At 47.7% G+C, this 12,835-nt stretch overlaps 1 pseudogene; it reads right to left on the bottom strand.

Annotated features, from left to right (window-relative positions):
• Positions 1–12,835, bottom strand: part of LOC115080273 — a 110,539-nt pseudogene that overhangs the window by 72,864 nt on the left and 24,840 nt on the right.

The following is a 12,835-nucleotide window of genomic DNA, read 5'->3' as shown; positions in this document are numbered from 1 at the left end:
GAACCTCCTGCACTTCCTGAAACCCTTTATAGGCCATGCAGCCAGCAATTTTGGAGGACACTGACTGATGATGTCATCATTTCTCTAGTATAAAAGGAAGCTCAGTACTATCACTCAGCTCCTCAGCCACAGGTCTCTTGCTGTGCTCCTGCCTGTAGTACTAGTTGCTTCTTGTTCCTGTCTTGCTTTGTTCCAGTGTTTCTGCCTTGCCGTGTTCCAGGCCTCCTGCCCTGTTCCTGCCTTTTTGTGTGCCAGCCTTCCTGTCTAGTTCTGTCTTTCTGCCTTGTCTTTGTCTATATGGTCTTCGGCTCCTTGGCTTTGATCTTCTCTTGCTGACAGAGTGAACATTGACCTTGTCGTGCTGGGTGCCTGCCATGACTCTGCCTAGACTTCACCTACACATTTCCCTTCTGCCTGCTTTAACTTCAGACCGGACACTGACCTGGCCTTGCCTGTCCCCTGCTATGACTCTGCCTGGACTTCAACTATAATTTTGCCTGCAGCCTGCCATGACCTCACCTCAGGCTCTGACCACTTTTGTTCTCATCGACCTACAGTCTACCAAGTGGGACAGTCACCTCATGGAACATCCTCCTCACATCAGCCCAAGGGTCCACTCCATGCAACATTACAGATTGCTGAGGCCATGTACTCATATGAAGTTTTGCTCTGAATTTCCTATGGGGCCTCTCCCATAGGAAATTCAGAGCAGCATACAAACCAGGCCTAGATGATACAAAAACTGCAGAACTTCTACGAGGCTGGATCACTTGCAGACCCAGGTCACACCTGCCTCTTTCACCAGCTACTTCGGAGCCTGCACCTCCACCTATGGGCTTTCTTCTTCTACTCTTGCCACCGTTGTATGATGGAAACCCAAAAGCCTGCAAGATTTTTTACAACTCACAGACAAAAGTGTTGCGGTCCCGGTTGCGGCACTCGTGACTGGGGCCTTACCTTGTGGCTCCTGGCATCGGGTCCAGTCTCGCTGGAGGGCTTCGCCGGGTTCCAGGCCTGTTCAGCGGAGTCCCCGCGGGGGCAACACCATCGGGACGCCCAAGCCAGCCGCCCTCCTCCTAGGCGCTCGCACGCGCGCAAAGAGGCCGAAGATATAGGCCCTTTCCCGCCACTCAATGCTCCACCCACTCCTGTGACATCAGACGCCAGCGGGAATGTAAGGTCGGCGCCTGCCTCTATCAGACGCCTCGCAACGAGGTTACCTTGCGGTTCCTAGTTGCTGTGTGCCTCGGAGTTCGCTAACTTCTCGCTTGTAGCCTGCTTCCGTTCCAGCCTGGTTCCTGCTACTGTGTCCTGCTTCAGTTCCAGCCTGGTTCCTGCTTCTGTGTCTTGCTTCAGTTCCAGTCTGGTTCCTGCTTCTGTGTCTTGCTTCAGTTCCAGCCTGGTTCCTGCTTCTGTGTCTTGCTTCAGTTCCAGCCAGGTTCCTGCCTCAGTACCCTGCTTCACTCCCAGCCTGGTTCCTGCTTCCGTGCCTTGCCTCAGTTCCAGCCAAGATACCTGCTTGATCCTGGTTCACCTTCACAGTGTCCTCACTCACCTAAGTCCCAGCGGCCAGGCTCCTACGGACTCCTCCCGGGGGAGTCTCAGCTTCCAGGGTGAAGACATCACCACCAATCTCCTAAGTCCCAGAGGCCGGGCTCCTCCCGGGGGAGTCTCGGCTTCCAGGGTGAAGACACCTCTTCTGTTCTCCTAACCCTAATCCCTCGACTCCCACAGGCTCCTCCTAGGGAGTACGGGCTCCCTGTGTGAAGGCCAGCTCCTTCACCCGGCCTGGTGTCCACCTCCCGGCCTGCTCCCTCTCATACGGAGACAATAGTCCTCCTTACCCTAGTCTCCGGCAGGCCGGCCCAAGGGTCCACTAAACAGTTAAATCATAACAGATTGCAAGGCCATGGACTCGGAGGATATGCCGGGCCTTCAGGCCATTCCTGGAATGGCCCAATGAATGCAACAACAACAGCATTGCCTTGATGTGCTAGCAGCTACTGTGGAGCAACTAGCTGCCCGCCTAGATACAATGCCCACAGACCCTCCGCCTGATGCACCACTGGCTCAAGAGGGAAACTCTAGCGCTGTTACTCAGCTGCCCGCACCATCACGCTACGCTGGGGGAGCGAAAACCTGTCGAGGATTTTTGAACCAATGCTTCATACGGTTCTCCCTGCTTCCTCAGCAGTTCCCTACCGATGCGGTCAAGGTAGCTTACATCCTGTTCTTGCTAGATGGGAAGGCACTAGTTTGGGCCTCCTCGCTCTGGGAACATAATGACTCCTCTCTCGAGGATTTGCCACGGTTCATCTCCAACTTCAAACAAGCCTTTGATGAGCTGGCTAGACTAGCCACCGCCACAACTGATTTGCTGCACTTGCGCCAGGGAGTACGCTCCTTGGCTAGATTATGCCATGGATTTTCGCACGCTCGCCCAAGAAGTGGGATGGCTGGACGACAACCTCAGAGCCATCTTCCTGGAGGGCCTGGCCGGGCGTATCAACGACGAGATAGCTGCCCGTGACCTCCCGGAGGACCTTAATGGTCTTATAGAAATGGCGGGCCGCATCGACCGTCGCCTCCAGCAGAGGGCCAGAGAGTTACGGCCGGTCAGACGCACTCCTTCATTGGCTCCTGCGTCCTCTAAGCCATTGTCCTTTCCCAAGACTGTGCGTCCAGAGACCACTTCCAGTGAACCTATGCAGTTGGGGCGTGCCCCACTTTCCGCTGAGGAGAGACAATGTCGCCGCACACTGGGCCTTTCCCTCTATTGCGGTCAGAAAGGCCATTTCCTGGCGTGCTGCCAGGAGCGTTCGGAAAACGCCAGAACCTAGGAGGTCATGAGGAGCTCCTCCTAGGTTGTGCTTCAGCTCTTCAATGTACGGTACCTTTTACCCTGGAGTACCAGGGAGGGTCCCTGGAAACCCTCGCCTTCCTGGATTCCGGAGCGGGAGGTAACTTCATTCTGAAGGATCTGGTACACAAGTTGCAGATCCCCACACAGTGTCGGGAGACACCTCTGCGGATTACCTCCATCCAGGGAACCCTCCTTCCAGGCCGCATCACAGCTTCCACGGCACCCATCACCGTACGCACCAGGGCGATCTCTGCCTTTCCTGGGCTACATAGTCTCTGCCTCCGGATTCCATATGGACCCAGAGAAGGTAGCCACCATCAGAAACTGGCCTCGGCCGAAAGGCTTAAAGGTGTTACAACGCTTCCTTGGCTTTGCAAACTTTTATAGACATTTCATCCTGAACTATTCACATACTGTGGCTCCGCTCACCGCCCTTACCCGGAAGGGAGCCAATGCGGTAGACTGGCCTGACTCCGCCTGTCAAGCCTTTGAAACCCTCAAGGAGGCTTTCCTACAGGATACCTGCCTCCACCACCCTGACCCTCTCCGACCATTCGTGGTGGAGGTGGACGCATCCATGGTCGCGGTTGGGGCCGTGCTCAGCCAGTACTATGACTCTGGACAACTACTACCATGTCCTAAGTCCCAGCGGCCGGGCTCCTACGGGCTCCTCCCGGGGGAGTCTCGGCTTCCAGGGTGAAGACACCTCTTCTGTTCTCCTAGCCCTAATCCCTCGACTCCCACAGGCTCCTCCTGGGGAGTACGGGCTCCCTGTGTGAAGGCCAGCTCCTTCACCCGGCCTGGTGTCCACCTCCCGGCCTACTCCCTCTCATACGGAGACAATAGTCCTCCTTACCCTAGTCTCCAGCAGGCCGGCCCAAGGGTCTACTAAACAGTTAAATCACAACACAAAAGTACATTACTGTACTTTTATACCTTCAATCCTAAATCGTTAAAAGATAATATACCAATTGACCAATTTCTAAGATTGCACAGATTATGTACTAAAATTGGGCTGTTTGAAAACTCAATAATTATCCTCACACTTTGCAGAATGGGGTTATCCTCAATCCTGTATTAATCATGTTTCTAAAAGAGCCAACTATACTAATTGTGAGAATCTTTTACTACGATCAGACAAGTCTCCAGTTAGTTACTTGATTTATATGCACTATACTGTATTAACAATATTCACATAAGATCAAAACAATCATCAGAAATCATTGACACATATTACAAACTGAAGAGATCTTCAAAGAATTTCCCATTATTACTTCCAAAAAGAACCGCTATTTGAGACAGTTATTGACTTCCTCTGTGGTGCCTGCTCAATCTAATACATTGTGATTATGTGGCCAATTCATATGTGGGGAGTGTTCTATATGCTCCCACGTCATGTGTCTTCATACTTTTTGAGCATCCGTCTTTGTCAAAACAATATGTTCTTCCCAAACATTTTACATACAAATCTACACAAGTCATTTACACAATAATATGCCCTTGTAATCTGATCAAATCTGCAGTGTTTTTAGCTACATAATTTGATAGATTTTAATTCTAATTTTGCAAAAAACAAGCCTTTGTAGTGAATAAAAATATTATTTTGATATTACATTGTGTGATAAAATTTGACATTATGCATGTGTTTATTACAACTTAAAGTTGTTTAAATAGAAGAGGGTCCTTATAATATTATAGTATTTTATTGGTTTAGGTACTTTTATTTGTATACTTCAAGAATCATTTACTTATTTGACAGATTATATCATAGCAAAAGGCAGAGACAGAATTAGTGAAGCTCCCATAACTAGTACCTAACTCCTTCATTATTACTGCTTCTCTGGTGATGGAGGCAGTATTTTCAAAAACTGATTCAGAAGAAGAATTATTTCATGGATACCCTGAATCACAGGATATTAAACAGCTAGTGGCTAAAGAACATTTGGTGGTGTCTAGTCAATAGCAATCTTAGCATCAGAGAAGATCAACGCCAACCCTGAACAGCCATTTCCTTCACCTAATGAAGCCATATGGAAAAGACATCAAGCCTCCTCTAGGGATGTCCTCAGACTTCTCACTGCTTAGGGCTTCTACCAATTGGTTGTGTCCTTTGAAGTCTTAAGGTGTCATTGCCCCTCTGGGTGACTATTTTGCCACTCTTAATGATGTGTTGGGGTCTTTATGCCTCTTTTTCAATTGTTTTCAGCCTCTATCACTGTCTTGTGGGTTTTCTGCCTCATGGAGGAACAAGAAACAGAGAGTAGGATTAAATGGACAATTTTCTCATTGGAGGGGGGTGGGCAGTGGATTGCCTCAGAGATCTGTACTGGGACCCATGCTTTTCAATATGTTTATATTAATCATTCTTAGTTTTTTGTTAGGTACTTTCTATTGTTCCTTTCAGGTCTCAGCAGAATAATATAGCATTTGGGGATAAATATACAGCCCAACAGTCCAGAACTAGAGGCCAGGATAGCAAATATCTCCACCACCACCATGTACTTGCCCCTGGTACTCAGGTACGTTGGGATGAAGGACACCCAAACACTGCAGAACAACCAGCATGCTGAAGGTGATGTACTTGGCCTCATTGAAACTGTCAGGGAGATTTCTTGCTAGAAAAGCTATGAAGAAGCTGACACCAGCCAGAAGTCCCAGATAACCCAGAACACAGTAAAAAGCAATTATTGATCCTTCATTACATTCAATTAGTATTTTTCCAGTTTCTGATTGCATGTTAAGATATGAGAAAGGAGGAGCAGCGCACATCCACACAAGACACAAAAAGACTTGAGGAAGGGAACAGGAAAGGACAATAGAGTTTGAGACCCTGGAACCCATCCATTTCCGGAGCTTGCTTCCGGGCTTGGTGGCTTGGAAGGCCATGACCACAGTGATGGTTTTTGCCAGAATGGAGGAGAGAGAGATGGAGAAAGTGATCCCAAAGACAGTCTGTCGGAGAATGCAGGTTATATCCTCGGGACGGCCGATGAATATCAAAGAACAGAGGAAGCAGAGCATGAGGGAAACAAGGAGAATGTAGCTGAGTTCCCGGTTGTTGGCTTGCACTATGGGAGTATCTTTGTAATTAATGAAGATTCCCAGAATGACAGCAGTGATGAGAAAAAAAGCAAATGCTGATTAGACTCAAGGCTGACCCAAAGGTTCTTCATAGGAGAGAAACGTATCACTTTCGGGATGCAGGCATCTCTCTTCTGATTGGACCATTTGTCCTCTGGGCACTTTGTACAGGCATCCATATCTGAGAAGAGAGAATATTTCCTCAGTATCTTACAGACAGCTTCAATTTCAGGCCATGAATAAACACATTTATTAATATTTAGGGATTTTTTGATTCTTTAGCTTAGGATATTACAGAATTTGCAGTGCTGTAGTATTTTGGAAGCAATTATTAAAAGATTAGTCACATTTAATGCTGGAAAAAGGACGTTTTCACTTGACTTGCCTGATATTTTAGCCAAAATGTCGTGCATATTTCCTCTCAAGAGAATACTTATTGAATGTAGTGAGTGGTCATTTTGGGGTGTTTTGTATCATGAATATTTGTTTTTTATAGTATTGGTGCTATGGTTTTATCATATCAACATTTCCACACAATGGGAGTAATTTTCAAAGGAGTTACGTGCATAAATGTAACTACTATTGTAGCAATTTTCAAAAGCTCACTTACTCGAGTAAAGTGCATTTAGAAACATAGAAACATAGAAATGACGGCAGAAGAAGACCAAATGGCCCATCCAGTCTGCCCAGCAAGCTTCCCTCATTTCTTCTCTCATACTTATCTGTTTCTCTTAGCTCTTGGTTCTAATTCCTTCCACCCCCCGCCATTAATGTAGAGAGTGGTGATGGAGCTGCATCCAAGTGAAATATCTAGCTTGATTAGTTAGAGGTAGTAGGGGTAGTAACCGCCGCAATAAGCAGCTACACCCATGCTTATTTGTTTTTACCCAGATTATGTTATACAGCCCTTATTGGTTGTTTATCTTCTCCCCTGCCGTTGAAGCAGGGAGCTATGCTGGATATGCATGAGGTATCAGTTTTTTTCTTCTCCCCCTGCCATTGAAGCAGAGAGCTATGCTGGATATGCGTGAGGTATCAGTTTTTTTCTTCTCCCCTGCCGTTGAAGCAGAGAGCTATGCTGGATATGCATCGAAAGTGAAGTATCAGGCACATTTGGTTTGGTTTACATGCGTAAAACCCAGTTTTACGCATGTAAATGCTTTTTAAAATCAGACCCAATGTATTTATGTATTTGGGACCTTCATAACACCCCCGATAATTAAAAAAAACCACATGCAGACAAAACTGAAATAGACTGAGAAACTAGACTCTGAACAGAGGAACTCTAAAGAAAGAGAAAAATACAAAAATATAAGAAATGCATGTTCCCAAAGATGGCATGGTCCAAGCGCTAAAAACTAAAAAAAAAAACAAAACCCATATATACATATATATATATTTATGTATGTATTTTCTCTTTATAGTCTGATCTTTCATTTCTCTAATCAGTTCTCTTTCTTGTCACTTTCCCCTTGTCAGCCTTTTCCTAATTCTTTTTTCAGGGTCCTCTTTCTCTCTCCTCCTATCTTCTTCCCTTTCTCCCTCACAGATAGACTGATGCTTTATCTCGCAGACTCCCTCACACACACAGGCTCTCACTCTCACATCCTCTCCCCCCCCCCCCCCACAAGCTCTCATGCTCACAAGCTCTCGCAAACACATAAGCTCTCTCTCTCACACACACACACACAAGCTCTCATTCTCACATGCTCTCCCACATGCACACATACACAAGCTCTCACTCTCATCTACTCTTTCAAACACACTCACAAGCTCTCAGTCTCACATGCTCTCCAAACATACACACACAACACAAGATCTCTGTCTCACATGTTTTCCCTGCCACACACACAGGCTCTCACTGTCACTTGATGTCCCCGCCACACATACAATCTCTCACTCTCACAAGCTCTCCCCCCACACAAAAGCATTCACTCTCACATGCTTTCCCCCCAACACAGGTTCCCACTCTCTCTCACTTACACTCCCAGGATTCTACTCTCTCTCACACAAACACACACACACCAAGGATCCCCTTCTCAGATACACCTACATCCAGGCTGTTGTGAACCTGCCTGCGACTAGCGCGGGCAGTCCCCCTACCGTTCGCAGCCAGTCAGGCCGCTGACGTGTTCCAGCATGGCAGTCCACTGCCGCCACTGTCCTCCACGGTCCGGAGGCAGCGGCAGTCTTCTGCACTGCGCGGCAGGGCTGTGCTCCGCTGGGAGCCTTCTCTTGCGGCCGATGCCACTGCTGCTTCTCCTGCTCCCTGGTGAGTCTCTTTGCGGCTGGAGCCGCTCCAGGGGTCCTCAGCCAGCAGGGAAGCCGACCCTGCCAGTGCCTGCAGCCTGCCTGCTTTCCTTTCTCCTTCTTCGTGGCTGGGAGCCGCTCTCTCAGGCCCTCCACGTGGCGGGACGCCACCAGCGTGTTAGCCTTCTTTCCCAAGCTCTCCTTAACATAGAAACATAGAAACATAGAAATGACGGCAGAAGAAGACCAAATGGCCCATCCAGTCTGCCCAGCAAGCTTCACACACTTTTTTCTCTCATACTTATCTGTTTCTCTTAGCTCTTGGTTCTATTTCCTTTCCACCCCCACCATTAATGTAGAAAGCAGTGATGGAGCTGCATCCAAGTGAATATCTAGCTAAGTTAGGGGTAGTAGGGGTAGTAACCGCCGCAATAAGCAAGCTACACCCATGCTTATTTGTTTTACTCAGACTATGTTATACAGCCCGTATTGGTTGTTTATCTTCTCCCCTGCCGTTGAAGCAGGGAGCTATGCTGGATATGCTTGAAGTATCAGTTTATTCTTCTCCCATGCTGTTGAAGCAGAGAGCCATGCTGGATATGCATCGAAAGTGAAGTATCAGGCACATTTGGTTTGGGGTAGTAACCGCCGTAACAAGCCAGCTACTCCCCGCTTTGTGAGTGTGAACCCTTTTTTCTTCTCCGCTGCCGTTGAAGCAGGGAGCTATGCTGGATATGCTTGAAGTATCAGTTTTTTCTTCTCCCCTGCCGTTGAAGCAGAGAACTATGCTGTATATGCATAGAATTGAAGTAACAGGCTATTTGGTTGGGGGTAGTAACCGCCGTAACAAGCCAGCTACTCCCCCCTTTGTGGAGTGCAGATCCTTTATTCCACATTTCCGCTTGCTGTTGAAGCTAGAACGATGTTGGAGTCACAGTAAGCATGTGTACGTTTATTGAATAAGGGTATTGTCTCCAGGCAGTAGCCATCATTCTGGTGAGTCACCCACTCTTCATTGGCGGCCTCTTGACTTTATGGATCCACAGTGTTTATCCCACGCCCCTTTGAAGTCCTTCACAGTTCTGGTCTTCACCACATCCTCCGGAAGGGCATTCCAGGCATCCACCACCCTCTCCGTGAAGAAATACTTCCTAACATTGGTTCTGAATCTTCCTCCCTGGAGCTTCAAGTCGTGACCCCTGGTTCTGCTGATTTTTTTCCTACGGAAAAGGTTTGTCGTTGTCTTTGGATCATTAAACTTTTCAAGTATCTGAAAGTCGGTATCATATCGCCTCTGCTCCTCCTTTCCTCCAGGGGTGTACATATTTAGATTCTTCAATCTCTCCTCGTACGTCATCCGATGAAGATCCTCCACTTCCTGGTCGCCCTTCTCTGTACCGCTTCCATCTTGTCTTTGTCTTTTGTAGATACGGTCTCCAGAACTGAACACAGTACTCCAGGTGAGGCCTCACCAAGGACCTGTACAAGGGAATAATCACTTCCCTTTTCTTACTCGATATTCCTCTCTCTATGCAGCCCAGCATTCTTCTGGCTTTTGCTATAGCCTTGTCGCATTGTTTCGCAGACTTCATATCATTAGACACTATCACCCCAAGGTCCTCTCCTGCTCCGTGCACATCAGCCTTCCCCCCCATCGAATACAGTTCATTCGGGTTTCCACTCCCCATATGCATGACTTTGCACTTCTTGGCATTGAATCTCAGCTGCCATATCTTCGACCACTCTTCCAGTTTCCTTAGATCCCGTCTCATTCTCTCCACTCCTTCCGGCGTGTCCACTCTGTTGCAGATCTTAGTGTCATCCGCGAAAAGACAAACCTTGCCTTCTATCCCGTCCACAATGTCCGCTCACAAAGATATTGAACAGGACCGGTCCCAACACCGATCCTTGCGGTACACCACTTAAAACCGCTCTCTCTTCAGAGAAGGTTCCATTTACCATCACACATTGTCTTCTGTCCGTCAACCAATTTGCAATCCAGGTCACCACCCTCGGCACTCACTCCCAAGCTTCTCGTTTTTATTCACCAGTCTCCTGTGCGGAACCGTGTCAAAAGCTTTGCTGAATCCAAGTATATGATATCGAGCGCTCTTCCTCGATCCAATTCCTTGGTTACCCAGTCAAAAAAGTCAATCAGATTTGTCTGACAGGATCTTCCCCTGGTGAATCCATGTTGCCTCTGGTCCATCAATTCTCCGGACTGTAGATAGTTCACTATTCTCTCTTTCAGCAGTGACTCCATTACTTTTCCCACCACCGAAGTGAGGCTGACCGGTCTGTAGTTGCCAGCCTCCTCCCTGTTCCCACTCTTGTGAAGCGGGACCCACCACCGCTCTTCTCCAATCACTCGGCACCACTCCCGTTTCTAGGGATCTATTGAACAGGTCACACAGCGGAGCCGCCAGAACATCTCTGAGCTCCCTCAATATCCTTGGATGAATCCCATCAGGCCCCATGGCTTTGTCCACTTTCAGGTTCTTTAGCTCTTCCCACACATTTTCTACTGTAAAAGGATTTTCATCTATTCACTTCCCCCCCCAGTTTTTTGTTGTGTAGAGATGGTCCTTCTCCAGGGTCTTCTTTAGTGAACACAGAGCTGAAGTATTCGTTTAATATTTCTGCCATTTCTTCGTCTCCCTCCACACATTGATCATTACCACCTTTCAATTTCACTATACCACTTTGGATCTTTCTCTTTCGCTGATGTATCTGAAAAATGTTTTGTCTCCATTTTTTTATCTCCTTGGGCAATCCCTCTCTTCTCGCTTGACTTTTTGCCAACTTGATTAATTTCTTTGTCTCCCTCAGTTGAATCAGATATTCTTCTTTGTGTTCATTCCTCCTTTGGGATCTTTTATATGTCTTGAATGCTGTTCTTTTAAGCTTTAATTTTGTCAGCCACCTCCTTTGAGACCCAGATAGGTTTCAATTTTTCTTTTGCTTTTCTTTTACATTTCTAACGTATAAGAGCAGTTGCCTTGTGATTGCTCCTTTTAGATTGGCCACTGCTGATCCACATCTCTCTCGTTCTCCCATCCTTTAAGTTCTTCCTCCAGGTACTTCCCCATTTCCTCAAAGTCTGGTGTTTTTTGAACTGTAAAACTTGGGTCTTTGTGGTTCTTTCCCTATTCTTTTAGTGATATTAAACCATACCGTTTGATGATCACTGCTGCTGAGGTGGGCACCCACCTGGACATCTGAGACATTATCTGCATTAGTGAGCACTAAGTCGAGTATAGCTCCTGTCTCTGGTGGGTTCCAACACCATTTGTTTGAACAAAGATACTTGCATGGCATCCACTATCGCTCTACTATTTTTAGTTTCTGCAGATGGGATTTTCCAGTCTACATCTGGCATATTAAAGTCACCCACGATCACCACTTCTCCCTTCTTACCTATCTTATGGATGTCTTCAACCAGGTCTCTGTCCAGCTCTTTCCTTTGGTTTGGAGGCCTGTAAACCACTCCAATATAAATGGATGCTCCGTCATCTTTTTTTAGGTCGAGCCATAGAGCTTCTTCTTACCCCAACTTCCTTGTAGCTCAGATGCTTGGATGTTGTTTTCTGACATAAAGAGCCACACCTCCCCCTTTTTCTATCCTCTCTGTCCTTCCTTAACAAGTTATAGCCTGGTATTGTTGTATCCCAATCATGAGATTCTGTGAACCATGTCTCTGTGATAGCAACAATGTCCAATTGTGCCTCAGCCATTAGGGCCTGCAGATCTGGGATTTTATTTCCCAAACTATGAGCATTTTGTGGTCATAGCCTTCCAGGTGGGTGCATTTGTGGTCATTTGTGGTCATAGCCTTCCAGGTGGGAGCAGGTGGGAGCATTTGTGGTCCAGCCTTAGATGTGGGTGCGCACCTCTGCTCATATTTTAAAGGACCAGTGGGCGGGAAAAGTGATGTCATCGACCACTCCTGCTTCAGCCCTATAAAATGGGCCCCTTGCCAGTCCATCATTGCCTTCGCAAGGAGTTAGTCGCTCCTGGATGTTCCTGCCTTCACTCCAGGAGTCTTCGCTGATCCATCGCTTCATCAAGGTCCTGTGTTCCTTGTTCTTCATTGGAGCTCCATGTCCTGTCTGATGTCTGTGATCCAGTCCAGATTGTCCGTCTTCTGTTCCTGATGGTCCATGGTCAGTCTTGATGTCTTGTTTTCCAGTTTCCTGATGTTCTGTGATCCAGTCCTGATGTTCTGTGACCCACTTTTGATGTTCCTGATGTCCGTGATCCAGTCCTGATGTTCCATGATCCAGCCTTGATGTCCTGAAACCCTTGGTTCCTCGTCGCCACCCCTTCCTGTCATACCATGTCGTAGTCCGCGACCAGCCCCACAGGCGAGCTGTGTAGGGCGCCTTGTCTCACAAGGCCTGCCTTCTCGCCTGCAAGCACAAGCCTCTGGAGGGTCATCCTTGCTTGAAGCCTAGTCCCATCTAGGTCCGGTCTCCTGAATCTTGTCTCAGCCCTCGGACCTCCTTGTGCCTGCTCTGTCCATGTTTCAGACTCTGTTTGATCCTGTGCAGCTCCAGCATGGTCTGCGACCAGCCACTGTCGGCTGTGTAGGGTGCGCCCCGGTGAAGGCCTCTACAGTTCCAGGGACATGTTCCTCTCTCT

This window comes from Rhinatrema bivittatum, chromosome 19 (assembly GCF_901001135.1).
Source record: "Rhinatrema bivittatum chromosome 19, aRhiBiv1.1, whole genome shotgun sequence".
Lineage (NCBI taxonomy): Eukaryota > Metazoa > Chordata > Amphibia > Gymnophiona > Rhinatrematidae > Rhinatrema > Rhinatrema bivittatum.
Note: the sequence above shows the minus strand (reverse complement) of the source record. Positions and strands in the feature narration are given on the sequence as shown.